The sequence below is a fragment of the Homalodisca vitripennis genome, chromosome X (assembly GCF_021130785.1).
Source record: "Homalodisca vitripennis isolate AUS2020 chromosome X, UT_GWSS_2.1, whole genome shotgun sequence".
In the NCBI taxonomy this organism is placed as follows: Eukaryota; Metazoa; Arthropoda; class Insecta; order Hemiptera; family Cicadellidae; genus Homalodisca; species Homalodisca vitripennis.
In genome coordinates this window covers 27,964,441-27,990,068 of record NC_060215.1, presented here as the reverse complement: position 1 = coordinate 27,990,068, position 25,628 = coordinate 27,964,441, and the positions used below count along the sequence as shown (strand labels likewise).

The following is a 25,628-nucleotide window of genomic DNA, read 5'->3' as shown; positions in this document are numbered from 1 at the left end:
TCAAATAAATTTGCTGTTCTTAGTACTCTCAACAATGACCAAACTAATACTGTAAAAGTAAGAGTAGTTAATAACAACAACAACAGGAAACCAGTTATTGTTAAGTATAATAGCAATAGTGGTAATGGTAAAAAATTTATAAAACGTAAAAAGAAGCGCACAAAGAATAACAAATTTTAAATAACTGATCAATTTATTAACAGTGAACATGATGTCGCCGATAATAGAAAATCTATAAGGTATCCTAGACTGTAGTACTCAGAGGATCTGATTCACATGTTGACTCAACAGATCTACAGGTGAATCAGATAATTTTAGTGCAGTAAACGTGCAATGTGTTGACTCCGGGCAGGTCTCTGTTACTCAACGCAAATTAAAATCATTGCGTCTTTTTACTGATAGCCACATCGTCGTATAGCAGACATTTGGCTAACTAGATTTTAACATTCAGTTAAAATAATTTCTCATTGTATGCCTGGAGACTGAGCAATGTGTTGCATGCCGGTAGCCCGGAACTGAACAAAACCGGTTCTGAGGATTGTATTGCTATTATGGCTGGGACTAACGACATATTAAGATCAGATTGTCAAGATATTGTCCAACAAATTGATTCTTTTTGTAATAGTGCACTAAATACCAATCTTATTGTCATCGGCATCCCTCTGTGTTTTGACAATAGAAGTTTCAATGACCAAATATGTTTAATTAGTCAGAGTATAAGTAATGTATGTTCAGAGTACAGTAATGTAACGTTTATACCCACTGATGTACTAAACAGATTTCTATGCAATCTCCACGTCCTTCATTTGAACCTGGCCGGCAAGCGTGTTGTGTGCAAATTAATCTTTGTTGGGTAATGCGAGAAATTTTCCTTACAACCCTTAAATCCACCAGCAGAAACCAACTTGTCGCTCAGTTCATTATCCTCGATCTCGAAAAATCTTAATGGTAAAAGCATTCCTGAGTTTTCCGATGATTATTATGGTCACAGTATTCTAATTCTGATTACAGACCGTGTATTGCCCCGTAAACAGATCTCAAGGAAATTATCTCATCCTGGTTTTTGACTTGGGTATAGAAACCAATATGGTAACTGGAATTTCCTCTACAAACAATCATAATTTTTTAGGGTTGAGCTGGAGTCACGATAAAGGACCTTAAAGGGTTGCCTTGTTATAAATAACTCTTCCTCACAGCCAGCTTTAAACCATTGCGAAACACGCCCAATGCTCCTAATGCATCACAATGTACAGGGAATTGTATCAAAGCTCGAGCAAGTTGAAATCCTGATTGATTTGAGTACTCCAGATATTTTATGTTTATCTGAACATTTTCTTAAGCAAGAGGAATTGAATTCATTCTGCCTCCCTGAATTTTCTGTTTCTTCTGGGTTCTGTCGGTCGAGCCTAAAAAGGGAAGGTGTTTGCATATTAACGAGAGATTTCTTACAGACTCAGACATTTGACGTTGGATCTTTCTGTGATGAAGGAATTTCTGAGTTTGCTGCTACAAAAATCATAATTCATGATTTAAACTACATCATTCTTGCTTTTTATAGACCACCTGTATGTACCTAAACAGAACTTAATAAATGTTTTGACTCAATGTCGAATTGTCTTGATATGATAACAGCATTACCATTGTCGCAGGTAATTTCAATATTGTTGTCATGTTTCTATTGACAACATCTCTAAAAAGTTCATCAACTTGATGTCTTCTTTTGAGCTCCGTCAAACCATCAAATCTTACACAAGGTAGTTTGGAGGATCGAGCTTGATCATTGACAACATCTCTAAAAATTTCATCAACTTGATGTCTTCTTTTGAGCTCCGTCAAACCCATCAAATCTTACACAAGGGAGTTTGGAGGATCGAGCTCGATCATTGACAACATATTTACAAACATAGGTCCTGCTCAATTCGATGCTGAAGTGTGACATATTTTAGCGATCATCACGCTCAAATCGGAGATATAAAAGTAGATCTTCCGATATGAAACTTCCTGCTCTTTAAAAACATTAGATTTTTTTCACAAATAAGCAAATATAAATTTCATAATTCTTTACAAAATGAGTCTTGGGAAGATTTTTATAAAACTGAGGATGTTGCACTCAGTTTCTCTCTTTTCTTAAATAAAGTTTTTACTATTACAACTTATCCCGAAAGACAAGTTAAACTCAAAGAAAATACATGTATCTTCAAGATCAGGCTAGATAAGAGTCTTGTGAATCAAAGGGAAAGAATGTTATTTATGTACACCATCAGCAAACACTTGGATTCCGATCATCCTCTAAAAATTCAATACAGGCAAACAAAGACAGAATTTAGGAACATAATACGGGACGCCAAATCTAAACTACTAATGAAGAAGCTGTCAAACTCAAACAACATTAAAAAGACATCATGGAAAATTATCAAAGATTTAAATCCCAACAAGAAAAAAAAGTCTTTAGACCTCTCTCATTTGTTAGTGCCGATGGAGTTGTAGAAACAGACCCTCGTGTTGTCTCGGAAGAGTTTAACTTATTTTTTAGTCAAGTTGGGATACGACTTAACTCATCGAAGCCCTCCTCTGGAGGTTCTTGTGGAACACTTCAAAATGTAGTTTCCTCTTTGTACTTGACACCTACTGATGAAGGTGAGGTATTAAAAGTCATAAAATCGTTTCGACCTAGTAATTCTTCGGGCAGAGATGGAATATCTACTAAAATATTAAAAGCCAATGGTGAACTCTTGGTCAGACCTATTTCTTTTTTAGCAAATGTGTCTTTCGAAGCCGGTGTTTTTCCACAGGATCTTGAAACTACAATTGTTAAGCCTCTTTTTAAGAAGGGGAACCCTCACGAACCAGAATATTTCAGGCCAATATCAATTCTTTCAACCTTCTCGAAAGTTTTAGAGAGGCTCTTTCTCAATCGGCTGGAATCATTCCTCGTGTTTAATAAAATTATCTGCAACCAACAATTTGGTTTCAGAATGCGAACTTCAACTTTAGATGTTATTTATAACTTCTTGTCACAGATTGTATATTCACTAAATTCTTTCGGATTGATCTGGTCATTAAACACCGCCAACACGAGTGACCGCCACATCGAGTATCAATCAATTCATTTATTGCCAAAAACATAACATGCATAGGCATTCGTCAAGAAAATTATAATATCCTAACTTAAAGTATACACTACTGACAGATCAAACACAACAAGACCAAATCAATATAACAGGAATGATCTACAATTCATTATCCTCAACGTATTCCCAGACACTGTAATATTCTCTCGAAATAAGAAAGTTTTTCAGACGATATTGAAATTCCCTATGGTCCACAACAATTTTCAAGCAGGATGGCAAAGAGTTAAAAAGGCGGATGCAGGAGGTAAAGACTTTGTTTTTCAAAAAAAGATGTTTAATGGCAGGGTAGGATTAGGTTGTTTCTTTTTCTTAAGGAGTAATTATGGGCTGGATTAACGTTGACTGAAAAAAGGTGGGGATACTTTTTGTAAAAAGAAAGACACTGAAGGATATAAATGGATGGGAACGTAAGGATATTATTACTGCGAAAGAAACCTCTACAAGACTGGGAACGACTCAACTTGAAAATAATCCTTATAGCTCTTTTCTGGAGACGAAAAACATATTGAGTTTTTTTACTCTTGTATCCCCATATAGAGACTCCATAAGGTAAGGATAAAAACAGCCATAGTAAGCAAGCAAAAGAATTTCCTCACTAGCAAAACAGGATAGTCTATACATCAAAAATATGCAGCTGCTTAGTTTTTTCGTGACTTTATCAATGTGACTAAAAATGTTTAGTTGATCATCCAAAACAATTCCAAGATAATTAACATTCAAAGAAGGACACATTTCTGACTCTCCAATCATAATGTTTTTGAGATTCAATCAACGTTTTAGCAGACTTTCTAATTCCAAAATCAAGAAAATTGGTTTTAGATGTATTTACAAACAGAGAGTTTTCACCCAACCACTGCAGCAGATTACTGGCCTGAACAAAGGTTTGGATTTCAAGCTCGGCTCGATTGCAACCAGAGATGACCAAGGAGGTATCATCAGCAAACAAAAACAACTTGGAACCTTTCACGCTTCGATGGATGTCATTTATGAATAGTAAAAATAATAAAGGACCAAGTACGGAGCCTTGGGGAACTCCAGTGCGTACTTCTCGCTCCTCAGAAAATTGGTTTTCTCAAGCACCCTGTATCATCAATAAAATGAATTTCAACAATCTGTCTATGGTTCAGGAGATAAGAAGCAATCCAATCAAAAGCTTTCCCTCTAATACCCAAGTTTTTCAAGTTTTCTGAGCAACAACCCGTGATCCACAACGTCGAAAGCCTTCGTAAGATCCAAAAATAGGCCAAACACGTGATTCCTGTTATCCAATGAGTTTGATACCTCAGTTAGAAGACTAAAAATTGCATTGACTGTAGACAATCCCTCACGAAAAGCCAAAATTGATGGTCATGTAAAATTCCCATTGACAGACAGGTAATTGGAAAGTCTGGTTAGCACAAGCCTTTCAAGAACTTTTGAAACTGTAGAAAGGATCGAAATGGGGCGGTAATTGCTAAGTTCATTTGGACTTCCTTTTTTCTTAAATATAGGTTTTACAATTGAGAGCTTCAAGTGTGATGGGAACTTCCCAGATTCAAATGATGAGTTCACAATCTGTGCAAGAGGATCAGCCAATATATCTATACAGCTCAACAAAAATCCTGGATGAAAACTCCATCAGATCCTGATGAGTTGCTTGTTTTCAAGGACTTTACGACTGAGATGATTTCATTCTTATCAGTTGGAGCAAAAAATATAGAGGAACTCATACTCGATGAAGACAATGATTTTGGAGGAACAAATGAAGAATTACCCTCAGAATCTCTCAAAACTCTGGCTTATTTCTGCAAAATGGATGTTGAATTCTCTGAAATCATCCTAGGATTGATTCATCAGATCGCCATTTCTCGTCATTAAGCGTAATATGTGTGAAGGCATTAGCTTTCTTATATCAGGAATGAGATCCTTAACCACATTCCAAGCAGCTCGCTGTTTTATTCTGAGCCCCGCTGATGTAGGTCAATACTTTTTTCGCTTTGGTGGAATGGATGCGATTCCTAAACTCCTTCTTGGTTTTTGAATAAAAGAAACTCTCAAAGGATGAGAAGAGTCAAGATGCTTAGACAGCGAGTAGAGAAACAAAAGGCGATTATGAAGATTTTTTTAGATCTTCGTCAAAGGAATCCTCATCTGAGTGCCCCATGTACCAAAACTAATCTTTTTTTGTAGGAAAAAACACAATCAATATGAAATGACAAAATTGCAAGAAATAAGTCAAATATTTCATCAACATCAGCGGCTCCAAAAAGGCTCATGCCATGATTCACCCTCCAGAAGACTCCTCAAGACCCGAATGCCGTCCGGAGTGAAGCACCACTTGAATGTAAATTTAATAATATTGTGGGTTGAAGGAACAAATGAGGCAATGTCTCCAATTTGCGCATGATGATTGGAAATTCCAGTAATTAGAACCTGAGGTGAAAAACATATTCTTTGGAAATATTGCTAAATATGTTGTCAATGAGTGAACTGGAACCAATTAAATTCTCGAGTGAGAGTGTCTATTGTGCTCACCAAGCCGAACAATACTCATCAGATCGATAAAAATTTTAGATGACTGACTAATGGTGGAAAAATCTATATTGAAATGAAATCACCACCAGACAAAACAATCCATCTGTCAAGATGGATACAGGTTTCCAAGCAATGCTGAATCGATAGAAAAAAAAGCATTTATTTCAGAAATGCTCTGATTAGGTGGTCTATAGACACATATAAAAGTAATACTATTTGCTTCAGACTCAACTCTAACACCACACAACTCACAAACACCCTCAATTGAGAACTCAGACATATCAATTTCATAAAACTTAAGTAGTTCCTTAACTAAAATAGAAACGCCTCCTCTTTTTAAGATAGAACGACAGTACCCCCCCGAAGCAATACAGTAGCCAGGCATGCTGAAAGAGTCTAGGTCCGCTTTATTTAAAAAATGCTCAGAGATACAAAGTAAATCTGGGGAGTACAGATCAAGTAAAACTTCAATTTGAGGCATTTTTGCTTTGGCACCCTGCACATTCTGATGGATAACTCGGAGACTTCGTAATAGAGGCCTGGTCACCAAAGAATAATTACCATTCATTAAAACACTATCCACTCTCGGCAAACAGCCCTCAAAAAACAGTCATTCTTAAGAGGATAGGTGTCTTTCGGCACTGTATCCGACATAATTGGGAGTGATTCGGACATATAGTTATATGAGAGATCTCGGTTAATTTAAGAAAGGAATAGGAGAGGTTTGGGAGCTACAATCAACAGGCATCATGTTAAAAAGGAGACTAGCTATCCTCCTCTTCCCTGAAATGTTAAGGTGGAGGCCAAATTTGGTGTAAAGTTGAGGCTTGAATACTGAGCTGAGTGACAGGAAATGGGCATGAACAAACTGTGAAACGATTTGAAAAATGGTCATATTAATCTTAGAAATCAAACTATTTAGATCAGGCCTATCCCGTCTATAAGGAAGGCCAACCACAATCACATTTGTGTTGCTAGTCGATGTCAATAATCTGGTAAATGAGTTTAATAAAATCTTCAATACTACAGTGTCCAGAGTTTACATCATTGGTCCCACCAAAAATTATCAAATAATCATTTTTACATAAATCACTAGATACATCATCTATATCATGTACAACATGATCCAACTTAGCACCAGGTCTGACAAAAGAAAGTACATCAGAACCACTATTACATTTTTCTTGTAACAAGGTTTACTTAGCAGTTTTACCATGACTGTCGGTTAACAACCTAATTTTCCTTTCTTGGAAGTCTTACAGAAACAGAAGGAGAGACATTTTCCTCATCGCAATATTCTGGTGTTAAGCTTAACACTTCCGTACTGATTACATTTGTTCTACTATTAGCACATTTGTTTGACCTAGAAGTCTTGTGTCTCTTAAGGTGACTAGGAGAGTTGTGCAATCTTATTGGACTACCAAAATCTCCACTTACTCTTGGAGTTACCCCTACCACCTCCACAAGGAGGTTCAGATTCGTCAAGGGAAGAGAGGATGGAGTAAGGATTATTGTGCTCAAAAGAGACATCAAGAGAGGTACTGGGTGAATTTTACTGGAAGTTTGGAACAGTTACCCAACCTAACTCATCTGACTGCTCCCCTCCAGCCTCCAGGGAAGCTGGTTTTAAGCTGTACTTTCATGAGTTCAGGTTGATTCAGTTTGGCGACACTATCAAGCTACTTGAAGAACAAACCTCACTTAACTCAGAATCCACATGCAATATCACATCAGTGTACCAATCAAGAAACGGTATCTGCAACATCTTATTACAGTAAGCTTCATTTACCAATTTAGCATACATCAAGACATTCAAGCCACACTCATAGTTGTTGTTTTGTTTTGCACAATCTACCTCAACAAGAGTAAGTCCAGCATTAAGTCTTTCGATCAAAATGTTCGCACTTAAGAGATTGTGTTTGCCAAGCGAATCAAAATGGAATGCCTGCTTTACAAGCAAGTCTACGAATAGTAAACTCCAGTGATCACCAGAATCACTTTTAATTTTATCAAGGTTATTGCCTACAACAAAAAAAACGCATATTTTGAGTTATAAAATGATAATTCCTCTAGAATTGGCAAAACATCACTAGAATCACCCAACTTAACAAATTGCGTAACAGATGGACCGAAAAAGAGAGTTTTCCGAATCTTTACTCGTCTGTTTGTCAGCAAAGGATTCGAAATAGGAATCAATAATTTTATCTTCTAGCCACCTACTGTTATGCCAAGATTTTTCCTCTGCAATCTCGCAACTGAGCTGCCAATTTACTATGAACAGATATTAATTCGACATTTTGCCTCTGATGCCGCTCAATTTGATTTTCAAGATTCGAGATAAAACTCTCCTTCTCAGATAGTAACTTTTGTACAGTAATACTTTGGCTTTCCATTAAACTAATTTCATCCTTAAGTTTACTAATTCTTAGATTTCAGGCAACTATTTTCATGAGCTAAAGAGTCTTTTTCCTCCTTAACTACATCCTGTGCCGTTATTGAGTCATTGAAGTCCGAGATTCTTTGAGTTTTTTCATCCTGATATTTGGACTCAAGTTGGGCTGTCTCACGCTGGCAGGTGTCCAGCGATGTTTGGAGGCTGGAGCCTCGAGTCACGGCATCACTCAGAGAAGTTATCAACCGTGCAACAGTTGATTCCAAATCGTCCAGTTCAATCTCAGGGTAATTAACTTTTAGTTTATTTAAAACCATGCATAAATCAGTAACTAAAGTCTCAGATACATCATCAAGATTCAAAGTGTCCTTTAAGAATTTCATCAATGGACCGAATGTAAGATTTAGTTTTAGCCCTGGTAAGAACCATTTTTGAAACAAATCACAAGTCTAACCGATGACTCACTGTTGGTAGAGTTTTTAACTAGAGTTAGTGATAAGTTGAAATTGTACAGTGCCTTCAAAACCCTGGATACAAGTACCGCATGCAGTAAAGATGAGTTGCCTTCAAATATTCCAGCGCAAACGCTGCCAGCCGTAATACAAGGCAGCGGCCGCTTTTTACCGGTCAGATAGATCACTACCAATCTATTTTGCATTTGTGTTCTAGTCAAAACCATTATGGCAAATGACAGAACCGGGCACACGTTAATAGATAGATAATAAATAATGGTAAGCTAACATAAAAACATATAAAACAACAACAAATTTTTTAGAATTACGAGAACGGCTCAAATTTTACCATTCGATTTACATTAGCACCGAAAATGAACAATTTAAAACTTTTTTTAGAAATTTCAAGAGCAAATATCGGAAAACAATAAAATCTGCAAAAGCACGTGAAATTGAAACAAAATTGAAAACTTGCGAAAACTTTTCCAAAACTGCTTGGAGCATTATTAAAAATGTAAACAACACAGCCAAATTGCTCAAAAAACTTCCAAATTCCAAAGCTCAAAATCCAGGACGAAATTATTTCAGATCCCTCTAAAGTGGCAAGTGAATTCAACTCATTTTTTTCATCTGTTGCATCACTTGACCCATCATTCAAAGGCCTCAATTGCAGCGAAGTGTCATCGATGGGACCGGTCTCATCCATGGGCACTGTCTCCTGTGAGTGAGGAAGAGGTGGCCCGCGTGATACAGGGATTGAAACCAAAAAAAATCATGTGACATCAACGGCATGTCTGTGTGGCTGCTCAAACGTTGCTCTAAGCATATTTTGGCTCCACTCACAAATTTGATCAACTTGCAAGCAACTATCGTCCCAATTTCAATCCTCCCAGTTATGAGCAAAGTTTTTGAAAAGATTTTTCTTGTCAGATTTGAAAATTTTCTTGATCGTTTTGAAATCCTCTGTTCCGAACAATTTGGTTTCAGAAAAAACAAATCAACAATCGATGCGGTCACAGACCTAATCAATACAGTTGTCGGTGGCCTGGAGAGAGAGAGAACATGTGTTAAGCATATTTCTAGACCTCTCTAAAAGCATTCGACTGTGTACATCACGAAACACTGTTGTACCAGTTGACGACATGTGGTGTTCGAGGTCTGCCGCACGAACGGATCTCGTCTTACCTCAGGATAGAAGCCAGTGTGTGCAGATTGCGAATACCCTGTCAGGAAAGGTTCAAATGACTTATGGTGTCCCACAGGGATCTATCCTTGGACCTGTCCTTTTCCTTGTGTACGTCAACAGATTGAACTCATCGATCCTTACGGGGAAGATGGTTCAGTATGCTGACGATACAACTCTCTGCATCAGAGCAAAAACAAAAGATGAATTAGAAATCAACTCATTTTTAGAACTGAATTCATGTATTCAGTATTTTTCAACACTAAATCTGAGGGCCAACAGTTCCAAATCAAGCGTCGTCAATTTTTTTCTCCCGGCAGCAAGAACCCTGACAACTTCGCTGCCGTGATGGCGGATGATGTTCTAATAGAAGAAACTGATTCCACCCAAGTTCCTCGGAATGCACCTAGATCGAGGGCTGACTTGGGATGATCACATTGACGGCATTTGTTCAAAGGTTTCCTCAGGCATTTATGCCTTACAGAACCTTGCAAAATTCTGCTCTTTGGATATACTAAGAACGGCCTACTTTGGCTTGGTATATCCACACATCTGACATACGGTTTGAGACTGTGGGGCAGCTGTTCTAAATACAAATTCGAACGTGTATTTAGAAGTCAAAAGAAAGCTGTCCGAATCATTTCAAAATTGAACTTCAGAGATTCATGCAAAAACACCTTCAGGGAGCCTTGGATTGCTGACTTTGCCCTGTCTCTATATCCTGGAGGTTGCCCTGTACTGCCGTTCTAAGTGTAACTTGGTTCAAGGCAGGGACGTTCACCAGTATGGGACTAGAGGCAGGGACAACTTCCTTCCGCTTATCAACAACACAGAACTGCAGCATTTGAACGTTTGCCGTCTGAAGTTGTTGTCAAGCTAATCAATAACCTCCCTGAAGAGATCAAACAATTGAATGACCAAAAAAAAAAATTTAAAACTCGACTAAGACATCTTTTGCTGTCCGGGGGTGTTTTTACTCAGTTGACGAGTTTATGGAGAGCCGCTGGGACGAAATTCAAAAACTAAACACCATCAATCCTCTGGTTCTGGTGTGGCAGTGGCAGGATTGTCTGGTGAGAATGAAGATGAGAGTGAATGAAAGAACCATGTGGACTGTGTGCGTGAGTGAATGAAGTTTAGGCCTACCTTTTTATTATTTAAATATTTATTTATGACGTTTGTATGCAATTTTATAATTGTTACCGCAATAAAATATTATTATTATTACTTGATGAGCATAAAACACACATATGCTTGGTTTTAGACCAAAATAAAGCCTTTGACGTAGTTCCGCACAGTCTGCTTCTCGAAAAGGTCTACTGTGTTGGTATTAAGGTAAGGCCTTTGATTGGGTTTCGTCTCTCATTCTCAACCGTAAGCAGGTTGTGGCTGTTCCCTACATCGTCAGTATAGGCTGCCTTTGAACATTTGAATCTAGTGAACTGCCCAAATTAGCAGGGGTACCTCAGGGTTCCGTCCTGGGACCGATACTTTTTCTTCTGTTTATGGATGATATTCCCTCAGCAGTAAATCGGGATGACCTTTGCCTCTTTGCAGATGACACGTCTTCCAGCATTTCTAATAGTGTGAGAGAACCTTTAGAGACTTAAATTTCACTCAAGGCAGTTCTGTACTTCAATGGCTTGAGCAAAACGTCTTCACGTAAATAAAAAAAGACCAAGTTCATTGATTTTTTTTCTAAAATCCTCTGAAAATAATTCAAACCAGTCTGATAATTATAGGAGATTTCTGCCTTGGCTCTAGTTCTTCTACGGACTTCCTTGGTCTTGAGACAGACTCTAACTTATCTTTCCACAACCATATCCATAAAGTTGCAAGTAGTCTTTGCAAAAGCTTAACAGTAGTCTGTTTGTCTTGCACAGGTTAGCCTCGTTCGCAAGTAGAGAAGTCTTGATAACAGCATATTACGGTTGTTTCTACATGTACTTGAATTATGGATTAATCGTTTGGGGTTATGAATCCTCCAAGACTAAATCCCTATTCGTTCTTCGAAAGAGGGCCATACGTGTCATTTTTAAACTCCACTGATCTCAATCATGTAAAGGTGTTTTTAGAAAAAATAATTTACTTACTTTTCCTTGTATATACATTCTGGAATGTTTCACATTTGCCTTTAAAAATAAAGACTTGTTTCCAATAAAACAAACAACTTATAACCTTCCGAGATAATAATGCCTTAGCCCTTCCAAAACATAGGACATCCTTCTTTGAAAAACATACGTTTTATTCCTGCATCATCAAGCTTTTTAACAACTTGCCCATAAGGTTCAAAGAGGCCACTAATTTAAACTCTTTTAGGAATATATTAAAAAAAGTTTTAATTCTAAAATAATACTACAGCATACATGGTTTTTTAGTTAATAAAAACTTTCAGATTTAAGGAATTTTATTTAGTTATAGTAGTTTTATGTACTGACGATTGTTATGCAATTTACATTATCAACAACAATAAAGAATTTTGAGTTTGAGTTTGAAAAAGGCAATGAGAAAGACATGAAAGAATTACTGGCCATTATCTTTGTCCAGTAATTTCAAAAATTTATGAAAAAGCCATGTACATGCGATTTTATAAATATCTAGAAAAATATCATATCCTTGATGACATGCAACATGGATTTCGTCAAGGGAAGTCAGTTTTGTCTGCAGCAATTTCATTATTAGTACCTATAATAGAGTCTATTGATAAAGGTGAAAGTGTAGTAGGAATTTTTATGGACATATCAAACGCATTTGACAAAAGTGTTGAGCATTCCATTTGATCCCAAAGTTGCATGGCATTGGAGTGAGAGGAATTAATAATATGTGGTTTAAGTCATGCCTTTTTGAAAGAAGTCAATTCGTAGAAATTACACATGTATCAAACCAAAATAAAATTACCAAAACTATGTCTAATTTGCAACCGATTCTTTATGGCATACCGAACTATTCTTGTCCCCTTACTTTTCTTATGTTATCTTCAAGGTCTGCAACAATCTCTCAGTTATGTTGCAACAGACAATTTATGCTTGTATGCGGATGATTCTAATTTGAGAATATCAGCAAATTCACAGCAAAAAATTGAACTATTGAGTTTTTATGAATTGGTTAATATTAAACAGTTCTGTGATTAAAATAATCATTTTATAAATAAACTAAAACACAAACTTTATCTGTTCCCGCTATCCTTGTTTTCCCTCAACACTTATAAACAACTAACAAGATTGCTGTGTTGCCATAACAATACCCTTATCCTATATCCTTATCAACAGATTGCTTTTATTTATACAGATTGTTGCCATTACTCTGGTGTGACTAGGTTTATGGTACCTAACACAGTAGAAGTAAGAGTCCACAGACTATTGTTTTAGAAGGTAGAATATTATTTAAGAAGCTGATACAAAACTGTCTAATTACATTAGCAACTTTCCATAAAGAATAATACAAGAGTATTTTACTCTCTCCAGTTCAATGTAAAAATGTTTGATACAGTCTCATCCTGTATTTTACAACTAATTTCAATTGACATCAATAGAGAAAAATCAAGTAATAAATTAAACTGTAATTAACAATAATAATAACAATTTAAGAAACACACATTTAGGCATGTTAAAGGCTTTCAACAAATTATCTCTGTTTTTATGTATATGACACAATCTTAATAATATGTACAGTAAATGAAATAGGATGATGAATGCACCTAATTTACTTACATATATATTTTTGCAGCTATGAACTTTTCTTAACATTAACAAAACTAATATGATGCAAAATTAATGAATGAAAACAAAAACAAAAAATGTAAGTCCCTTCTAAGTTATGTCTGATGACCATAAAATTTAAAATTGCACAAAACAAAATTCTTAGGACTAACTATTGACAGCAATTAACTGAATCCACCTTTTACTAAGAACAATTACTTTAGATTTTTTTAGTATACCAGATGTTCTAATATGCAATATTCAAAGTCTAAAATAATTTACTCTGCATGTGTAGAAGCTAATATTAACTTCATTATGAGTATTTATGGGCCAATCAGAGATTTGGATAGGCTATTAATAATGCCAAAATAGCACTCCATATACTGTTAAATCTTAAGTGGAAACACTCTTTAATATGAGCATTTATAAAGTGAATGTCTATTGTATAAACATATTATTATAATTTGATAATATGAGAAAATCACATATATCACACAAGAAATTGAGGATGTATTAAGACTCAAACCCATATCCTTATAGTTATTAGCTATCCTTATTAAATGAAATGAAAATTCTTTTTATTAATCAGATTATAAACGTATATACTATCAATGGAGTCATATATGTGGTAATAACCTATGAATAAATTAACCTTTAAACGTCAATGAAATTGTTAAAGGTAATAGCATTACCTAACTATTAGTGTAATTTTTTGTTGTTGTTATTTTATAGTTATTTTTTATTTTGACACTACCAAAGGATTGTAAAAAACATAAACACATGTTTTGAAAATTTCTTAGCATTTTAATATACAACAATTTATGTAGGTATCTAAATACGCCTATTTGTTAAAATTCTCTAAAACTCGTCCTGTATAATTTTTTTGTATTTCCTTTATTAATATGTTCACCACGACGTGTACCCCACCGGGTTCACTCGATCTTTCACAACTGCTGTTCAAGTTATATGAACTTCAAGTTAAATATAATTTACAAAGCACAATTTCGTTACTTTGGTTGTGTAATTTTTGGTTTTTATACAGAAAGTATGACAGAAACACGTATGTAGTATGATAGCGATCGATTAGTAACTATCGTTATAATTAATGCATGTACCCGACTATAAGTCGACGAAAGAAGACTCTATTGCCATATGAGACATTATTTTGGGTTACAGTGTTAGACAAACTATTACATGCATCATCTTGAGATCTGACAGGGAAGTATTGTGTAGATAACATTATTGTTAATCTTTCACATAACAAATTACACAGTACAACCCCCCCCCCCCACTGGATACGCCTATGGCCGAACATGACTCCAGATTCCAAGGCTCAAGTCTGAGAGAGCGTGAGATTCAAGATGCTGCACCAAGAGAGAGGTGCACTCTTTTTTAATGAGGATTAAATAAATAATACTTATTACAATGTACAAACTTAAATATACATATAATTTTAGAAGGGTACTGAAAATACTTATTATTAATTTATGTACATGTTTAAGTGTACTTTCATTAAAGTATGGAAATAAGCACTTATGGGATATTCAAAAATGTACTTTAAACATCTTGTTCAAATTTGAGCTACTTCCAACAATTCGTCTTCAAAGTTTCTTTATTTACAGTTGAATTCTTCTATCTTGGTAACTGTCTTATTGAGAAAATGTAATGGTCCAAGAAAACAAGCAGCATCTTCAAGACACAATTCTTGAAAATCCTTCTTTATAATTCCCTCTTATCATGTTTCTGTTTCATGCTCTTTGCCTCTTTCATTAGTTGATTCATTGGTAAAATTGTAAACCATTTCTGTTCAATACAGGGTGTCATTTAAGTCCTGATACGCAATTTGAAATTTTAAAGTTACCCCCTTTGAAAAGGGAGAAGAAATTTGTTTATCCTCAAAAATCCAGAAAGTAATTTAATAAGTATGGTGAAGGTTGTATATCGATATCTCAATCCGTTTGGAATATATCCATGTATATCAGGACTTAATTTACACCCTGTATATAACATTTTAGGAACAGTTATGTTGACATCCTGTACCCTGGTGTTCAGACTCTTATAGGATGGCAGTTTTCTAGTAGTATTTCCTGAACTGGTGGTAATTATTATTTTATCCATGGAAAGGGTTAAAATAATAACTAAAAATGTTTAAATGAGCTTATTGTCAACAGCGTTGAATTGTTATAACTGATTTGTGTTTCCGATGCATCTAGTTTCCATTCGCATTTGCTCTAAAATGGTTTCAATTTATTCACTATTAGCCTTTATATTCATCTGTGCCCTGTATCTTGATCTGTTCTTTCTTTTCAGCCACTTCAGCATTTTTTACACAATTTTTGATCTGCCATAAGTTTTACTGTTAGTGTCCTATATGCAGTATATAATTAAAATTCTCAAATTCACGCATAAAGAGTAATCCAACCTAAAAGTATTAATGTTTTCGGCTTGTGTTAAGTTGTTCAAAATAACAATTAAGTCATTGAGAACATATTCTTAAAACTCAAATGAATGGAATTAACACTTTTTCATATTCATTTTTGCTCAAATGATCCATAAGTAAATCAGAGTAAACTAACAAAATGAACAAAGCTATTATTTTTAATTTACCAAGTAAATACTTAAATTCAATAATTATTTTAATATTGGTTTACTTTATTTTGATTAATAACAGCTAATATGCTGTTATTTTAAAATTAAATAAATCCGGTTTTAATTTTAATCAATTCAAACAAAATTTATAAATATGTTTAATGGATTGTATAATAAGAAAACATTTACTTGGAGGCATGTAATAATAATATTTGTCTGAATACAGACTTTCAAGAACAGAATTTGACCCTTTAAAGAACGTTACAACCTTTTCTTAATTAATCCTGTTAATTTGAAATATTAAACAAATTTCCAGACATATAAAGGGTTTTAATTTGTTGCAGGCTTTAATAAGCAAATTTTTCAAGTCACTTTCTAAAAATTCTGGAATTATTTCCTAAAGGCATATTGTTAAATGATATAATTCCTTTATAAAATGGTCCAGTTTCTAAAAGAGTGAAGACAATGGATGAGAAGGTTACTAGAACTTGTGTTTGTTTCTTGTACTGTAATCATGTTGATGATTGAGTATTATAAAATTGGATTTATCTTTTTTTACAAATACAGCTAATTCTAAAATATAGAGAGCAGATAATTTTAACATTTTGAACTGAAGAATGGGTGGCGTGACTATCTAAAATTAATGTTGGCAATGGTATGTACGGTTCTTTTTTTCAGAATAGAGATTTTGTGGCTGTAACTACTATATCCCCAAAATATAATACCATAAAATAAAAGTGACTGAAAATACCCATGGTAGACTGCCTTGGCCACAGGAAAACTCACAACTCTTGTAATATGCCTAATGGAGAATAAAGCATTATTCAGTCTAGAGCACAAATCATTAATGTGTCCATTCCACTTTAAATCATCCTAGATTAATACTCCTAATAACTTTTTCAAATTAATTAATTTCAATTGTTTATTATATTCTATTTGATAAGATATGTTATAGTTGGGTTTTATTGTTCTAAAACTGATCAAGTTAGTTTTAGAAAAATTGAGATTTAATCCATTCCACTTAAACCAATTCGAGAGCTGACGGATTGATGAGTGGAGTATAATGTTCATTATTGGTTGATAGGAGCGCTGTTGTGTCATCTGCAAACAAAGTTAAACTGCTATCAAAATTAAAGGCAATTTCATTAACATAGGCTAGAAATAAAAAAAATGTCCTAATTTTGATTCTTGGGGGATACCGTAGTGAACTTTTTGCCATTCTGAAAAACAATCAAAACCATTTTCCGCAGTGATTTTAACTCTTTGGTATCTGTTTAGTAAATATGATTTAAACCACACTATTACATTTGTACTCATGCCATAATACTGAAGTTTCTCAAGCAAAATCTCATGAATGACACAATCATCAGCCTCGGGTAAGTCGCAGAAGACTCTAACTGTTACACCCAACCTATCCAAGGCCTGCAGAGCTCGATTAATGAAATTAAAGACCACACCTGTTGCAGAGTAATTCTGCCTAAAACCAAATTGATATCTAGTCAAAAACTGATTAAAATGCTCTCGAACATGGTTCAATACAATAGCTTCATATATTTTTGAGTAACCGGAAGCGATGCTACAGGACAATAGTTATTTGGATCAGTTTTATCAAATTTTTAAATAGAGGAAGCACAGTTGAATATTTAAGTTTTTCTGGAAAATGACCAGTTAGTAATGACATATTTATTGCTTTTATCAAGGGTTATAGAATTATGAGGGCTGCATCCTTCAAAACTGCTGTGGGAATTTCATCCCAACCAATTGAAAACTTGTTTGTTAGTTGTTTAATTACTTTTCAAACTACTGATTCAGCTACTGGTTGGCAATTAAACTTTAGAATTAATTGAAATGGTAATTTATCCAACAATGCCAGGGCTCTACGTAGTGATGCTCCCTTAACAGTATTCTGGGCACCTTTGTAAAATTGGTCAATCGAGGATGCACCAAAACCAATTTTATTCGGATAATAATTCACAAAAATATCTTGTGTTTGTTTATTAAAAATGTGTTTTCTTACAAACTTTGGCTTTGGTTTTTTATTTCCTATTTTGGGAATGTCGAATATTGTGCATTGTGATCTGAAAGCCCATACTCCACAACAAAAGGCCATAAGTAATCTAAAGAAATATTAAGAAAAATATTATCTATGCAGGATGACTTAAATCTAGAAATTCTTGTGGGGTCAGTCACGGTTTGTAATGTTGATGTGAAGTCAATAAAACTAACAATACAATGGTTTTATGGTCAATTTTGTTTAAAAAATCTACATTGAAATCTCCATTGATAAAAATATTTGTTGTTTTATATTCAGGCACAAGTTTAGTAAGCAATGTATCAAAACATTTGAGAAAAGTTGTTGTTATAATTTGGGATTCTGTAGATTACTTAATAAATATACATTTATTTTCCTTATTATATTTAAATTTGAAATTTCTACCGCAGCGCATTAAAAATTTTCTTCCAGAGAAAGATGATTTATACCTGTCCTTATCTTAGTATAAAAGTTTTTCCTTTGTACTAGAATGCAGACCCCACCTCTCAACGTAATGTACTACGCCTTTTGAAAACAGATGCAAGTTTGTATTTTTCAAAAGTGTTAAAATAGCAATTGTTTTCTTAATGTAACCTATGTTCTGAAAAACATAAGACTCTGGGATTAATTTTGTCGCTTAAAAGAGATACCTCTAATTGTCTAATTGATTAATCTTATTTTCAATACCCTGAATATTATAGTGCATTACCAGATTATTGTTATTTACAACTGACATTTCTGAATTAATATTAGAGCAACCTTTTTTTTTACTAAATTAAGCACTTCTATCCTGATTCTTTTTCTAAAATTTAAGTTCAATTTCTGTTTCTTATAAAATATCTTTCATTTCCCTTTTCTCTAACATTATTATCTACAACAGTGTTATTATTATTTTCCTCTAAATATTTAGTAATCCTAATAAGTCTACAATTAGAGTTGTCCAACCCTTCACTGTGAAATCTTCTTCTGGAAGTGACTGAGGAGTTACTGGAATTTCAGAATGTTCATTTCTTCCTTCACCATTGCAGGTGTTCTCCTTTATAGTTAATTGGTTCCTAAGGTTTCCTAGTGATGGAAACAATGTGGGCCAGGTTTCCTGGGCCTGGTAGTTGCCTCTCAGCCATCTGGCTTATTGTGCACCCTCTTCCAGGTTTAGCTGTGTCAAATCGCAGGCCTTTACAAAACTGCATGATCTTCTGAACAATGCTTACCTGTTCCAACCCCTCTTCTGTATGCCTAAGAAAACCTAGGGATCTTGAGCGTTTGCTCTGTAATGCCGTACATTCAAACATGACGTGCTCAGCTGTTTCGTCAGCCTCGCCACATTTGCTGCACAATGTTTCCTGAACCGGTGTTACCTATTCTGTTCAGGTGGCTTCGGAATATCCAATGACCTGTAATAAAACCAGTCATCTTACGGATCTCCTTTCTACTCATTCTAAGGGCCATCTGCTGCAATGTTTTTTGATGGTCCATTGAGCATCTGCTTTGCTTGTACGTACCCTTCAGTTTTTCTCCAATGTTGTCAGTGTTTGTTAAACACCCACCTGGCAACTGATTTACGTGCTAAGTTATATGAAACCTCACACGTTGGTTCAGGACCAGTAAGAGGACAGTTGGTTCCTAAGTTAGCAGAACTGTCTGCCCCTTCATTACTTGTGATTCCTCTATGTTCAGGCACCCATATCAGAATAACTTGTTAGAATAACACGCAGGAGAGCAGGAAAAATATCATCGGTACCTGGTGATTTGAACGGCTTAAAAGACTCTAGGGTCCATTTTATCTCTGAGTATTTAATGACAGTCTTTTGTACAGTTCCAGTCCTCCTTAGACGAGTTCCTTAGGTTCTCGTCGACATTCACTAACAACTGTTTCACTGGTCTGGAAAGATCCTAGGAAGTGTGTGTTCAGTAAACACTGAATGGTCTCCTCAGGATCCTTGGTGTGAGTCCCATCTTCACTAAGTATAGTACCCACCACATTTATGGGGTTTCAAGCTAGGACTTTTTGAAGCTTTGCACAGTCAGGTACCTTGTCAATACTCTGACAGAATTCTCTCTCTTAGCTCTTCTCACCTCTTTATTGTACTCTGTTAGGACAGCAGAGTACATATCCCAGTTCCCTGCATGTTTGCATATATTATATGCTCTGCAAAGGTTTTTCCTCAAGGTTTCTAGCCCCTGGTTGCACCAACATGCTTTTTTCCTAGAGTTCTTTTCTGTTACAGGGCAGGCTTTATGGTTTGATTCTTTTATGGCGTTTTGCAGAGTTAGCCATATCATCGACCCCTTGCACATTTACACATACACATTTTGATACACATTTTCCCTTACTAGATTGCTTCTTAGCTCCGCATTAAAAGCTACCCAATCTGCTTTCTTTGGATTTTTGTGTCTCATTTATTTTGTTCCACCTCATGTTATAGGAGATATAGCTATGATCTGAAGCAGATGCTTCATCTAGCACACCCCTGTTTAAAACTTTAGTTGCAATATAGTTGCTAGCCAGAGTTATATCTAAGACCTCTTCTCTTACCCCTGTACCTCTTCTTTGTACAAAAGTTGGTTTACGGCCTTTATTGATAATAATTGTTAGATTCTACTATAAAATCCAAGAGGCACTCATCCCGATTGTTGATGATGCTGCTTCCCCAAGCAGTGTGGTGGGCATTCACATCACAACCGACAATCAGGTTCTTCCTCGAAAGATTTCCGAACTCCACAATCCGCCTCATCTCCGCAGTTGGCGGAGAAAAAAATTTCTCTCCCTAGAGATTTATTTTTTCCCTGTTCTTATTAGAATTTAATTTCAACATTTTCAAATTTCTCTAAGAGAAAGGTTTTATTTGATTAGCTCATCTTTCTCCAGGATGTCACTATTATAAGTGATCTAGAGGTAGTCCAATAGTTTGTACCAGTGTTTCGAGGGACTCTACTCCAAGTTGTTATATTGTAGTATTTAATTCACAATGGATAACTACACTAAAATCTGCTACTTCCAGGGCAATAGGTTTGGAATCCATTTTTATTCAGTGTTTTAAGAAAAACATGTCATGCAGCAAAATATAAGTAATTATTCCGGAATATGTTGTCTATTTTATACATATAATTCTTTTGTATCTGCTCACAAGTGATTCTCTGAGTTAATAATATTTAAGTCTTATAACTGCCTTTATGTGTAGTAACAGTTAATTTTGTGAATTCATTTCAATTTCATTATTCACTAAACCACCCATCAGTTGGTTTAACAAGCAGACAAACAATCAGTAGGTAACAGATAGTTTTGCAGATATTAAATATCTATGAATCAGTTGGGGCAGCAATTCTCAACAGGAAACTGCTCAAGTCAAGTCAGTGACTACCTCAGTAGGAATTACTAGATTAAACTTTTAACCTATTTACAAAAAGAAAAAATGTGAACATGTCTAGTTGATATACTGAAAGGTAATATTTCAAGCATTAAATGTAGCTTCTGAGTCTCTAAAAATTGGATTGAAGCTTCAGAAAATGTGCTTCAAAACATGTGGTTGTCACCAAGTAAATGAATGAATATCCAAATATTAAAATTATTATTCTATCTATGGTGGTAAAGTTATATCTTTGCCTCCATTAGTGAAACATCCTTGTCCGATCCATTCAACTCAAAATATACCACAAACTTATCATAAAACAATTTTAAAATTTTGATTTTTTAAGCACTAAAAAATTAAACTTTAGTCATATGATATATTCATCTTCTTCATCCTAATTGCGTTAAATTTCAGTTTATTTGTAGAGTGTGCATTAAAAATAAATGCTCTCAAAAGCATGGGTTTCTCTTTCTATCCACCACAAAGATGGTACTTGTAATTTCTCTTGCATGTTTGTCGGAGTTCTGTCCCTTTACCCCTCATTTCTATCCACCACAAAGATGGTACATGTACTACTTTCTCTTGTGTGTTTGCCGGAGTTCTGTCCCTTTACCCCTCATTTCTATCCACCACAAAGATGGTACTTGTAATTTCTCTTGCATGTTTGTCGGAGTTCTGTCCCTTTACCCCTCATTTCTATCCACCACAAAGATGGTACATGTAACTTTCTCTTGTGTGTTTGTCGGAGTTCTGTCCCTTTACCCCTCATTTCTATCCACCACAAAGATGGTACTTGTATTGTCGGAGTTCTGTCCCTTTACCCCTCATTTCTATGCACTACAAAGATGGTACATGTCCTTTCCCTTACATATTCGCCGGAGTTCTATTCCCTTATCTCTCATTTCTATCACCAACTTCATAGCCATACCCTATATTCGTGTGTCAAAGGCCTATCAAATTATGTATATTTCATTATTTGTTGTGTTTTCTACTGTGTTCATAAATTTTAAACCATGACAAAATTTATCATGATATATAATCCTCACTTTTAATTATTATCAAAGCGAGAAGATAACTTAATAGATGTTGAAAATACCATAGCTGTTTGTTGAAGGTATGGATTAATGTTAATAGCTGACCAATTTGGTAATTTATAACAAAGGAATGGATGGAATTGATTGCAACCTATAGATCAAAATGGTTTATATTTGTGTCTTCTTGATAACGGTACACAAATCAACATGATGTACTTAACGCATGAATACTCAACAGAAAGCTTCTTTCTACTTAAGATGGTATCGCCCAACTATGGCTTTATTTGTACTAAAAGTACAACAAAAACACTTCAGTCGAGGAAGAAATGCAATGCTCAGACCACTCCCAGAAGTTGTATGAGACAACATTGACTATTGTCCACTAGAAATTTATACACAGAGAATAATTGCACAGAGAAAGCGAAATTTGTCCCCTCAGAGGACAAATCAGGTCTACTCCCAAAATTGTTTATGAACATGGTACTTATAATTATTATTTATCAACTACTTAGATTTGTAATATATTTTGAGAAGATTAAGGATTTCAATTAAATATTTCATTTCAGATTACAAACTGAAACTTATATCCCACAAAATGCTTCTTCATATGTAATAAAAAGTTTTCCTTGTTACAAAGTAAGGTCCGGGTAGTCTTCATAATGTCCTACTTGTACTGAAGTTCAACCTACTGTAACTAGTCTCTGTGCAGTGTCCAATATAGTATAAGATAGCTGTTACTTCAAAAAAGAAATTAAAAATAATATTGTATTTTTATATAATTCAAAACAATATTGAAATGTTATTTTTTATGAACTGCTAATAAGTTATTTAAACAAGGTAAAAAAAATTACAAAAAAAAAACTTTATCCATTAATGGGTCAATTAAATTTAACCGTTATTAGAAATGTAGAATTTTAAATGGAAGATCTGGCAACACCGTGACGTCTTCCACGTGACAAGTAAGCTGATGATGATGCAGATGCATATAAACAATATGTCCTCTGACACATTTGTATTGAGCTGAAGAAATGCAGAAAAGTTACCTAGGTTTACATGTTTTCCACCGTTCACGGTGATAAGTATAGAATATTGAAAGATTGTTGAAATTTTCATTCAGGGTAGTGATTGCATGCAGGCCATAAAACATTCGCATGTTGGTTATAAAAATGTGTATTATGTCACAAGTATGTGTTATTTAATTTAATTATAGTATTTGTCAAAAATGTTAGTGTTTTTATTTTGTTTACTCTAAATATAGTCCGTAAATAGTCAGAAATAAAATCACAACACAATTTAAAAATTTGAAATGTATTTATTATAAGATAAATTCAATACAACATTATAAAACAACTCAGACATCATTTAGTGAATTTGACATCACTTAAAATGTAACAATGTAGGTAAACACTATACATTTTGTTGTTGTATATTATACTTTTTATTTTATTATAGAAAATGATTATATCTACTGACAATTCTAAGTATTATAAAGTTATTTGACACTAACTTCCCCCTCAACTCATTTACTGGTCATAACACAAAATACAATCATTGTAGACATGATTCATTTATATCCAATACAACTCTTAAATCATTATTATAAATAATGACTTTGACAAAGTGTGTTATATGCTACCAATCATTGAAATTACTTAAAATATAGGCAAACACTATACATTTTTTTGTTGTATATTATACTTTTTATTTTATTATAGAAAATGATTATATCTACTGACAATTCTAAGTATTATAAAGTTATTTGACACTAACTTCCCCCTCAACTCATTTACTGGTCATAACACAAAATACAATCATTGTGGATATGATTCATTTATATCTAATACAACTCTTAAATCATTATTATAAATAATGACTTTGACAAAGTGTGTTATATGCTACCAATCATTGAAATTACTTAAAATATAGTTATTTGACACTAACTTCCCCCTCAACTCATTTACTGGTCATAACACAAAATACAATCATTGTGGATATGATTCATTTATATCTAATACAACTCTTAAATCATTATTATAAATAATGACTTTGACAAAGTGTGTTATATGCTACCAATCATTGAAATTACTTAAAATATAGGCAAACACTATACATTTTTTGTTGTATATTATACTTTTTATTTTATTATAGAAAATGATTATATCTACTGACAATTCTAAGTATTATAAAGTTATTTGACACTAACTTCCCCCTCAACTCATTTACTGGTCATAACACAAAATACAATCATTGTGGATATGATTCATTTATATCTAATACAACTCTTAAATCATTATTATAAATAATGACTTTGACAAAGTGTGTTATATGCTACCAATCATTGAAATTACTTAAAATATAGGCAAACACTATACATTTTTTTGTTGTATATTATACTTTTTATTTTATTATAGAAAATGATTATATCTACTGACAATTCTAAGTATTATAAAGTTATTTGACACTAACTTCCCCCTCAACTCATTTACTGGTCATAACACAAAATACAATCATTGTGGATATGATTCATTTATATCTAATACAAATCTTAAATCATTATTATAAATAATGACTTTGACAAAGTGTGTTATATGCTACCAATCATTGAAATTACTTAAAATATAGGCAAACACTATACATTTTTTTGTTGTATATTATACTTTTTATTTTATTATAGAAAATAATTATATCTACTGACAATTCTAAGTATTATAAAGTTATTTGACACTAACTTCCCCCTCAACTCATTTACTGGTCATAACACAAAATACAATCATTGTGGATATGATTCATTTATATCTAATACAACTCTTAAATCATTATTATAAATAATGACTTTGACAAAGTGTGTTATATGCTACCAATCATTGAAATTACTTAAAATATAGGCAAACACTATACATTTTTTTGTTGTATATTATACTTTTTATTTTATTATAGAAAATGATTATATCTACTGACAATTCTAAGTATTATAAAGTTATTTGACACTAACTTCCCCCTCAACTCATTTACTGGTCATAACACAAAATACAATCATTGTGGATATGATTCATTTATATCTAATACAACTCTTAAATCATTATTATAAATAATGACTTTGACAAAGTGTGTTATATGCTACCAATCATTGAAATTACTTAAAATATAGGCAAACACTATACATTTTTTTGTTGTATATTATACTTTTTATTTTATTATAGAAAATGATTATATCTACTGACAATTCTAAGTATTATAAAGTTATTTGACACTA

The 25,628-nt window shown here is 33.9% G+C and overlaps 1 long non-coding RNA gene across 1 annotated transcript in view; it reads left to right on the top strand.

Annotated features, from left to right (window-relative positions):
- Nucleotides 1-25,628, top strand: part of LOC124368841 — a 46,439-nt gene that overhangs the window by 12,221 nt on the left and 8,590 nt on the right. The window lies entirely within an intron of this gene.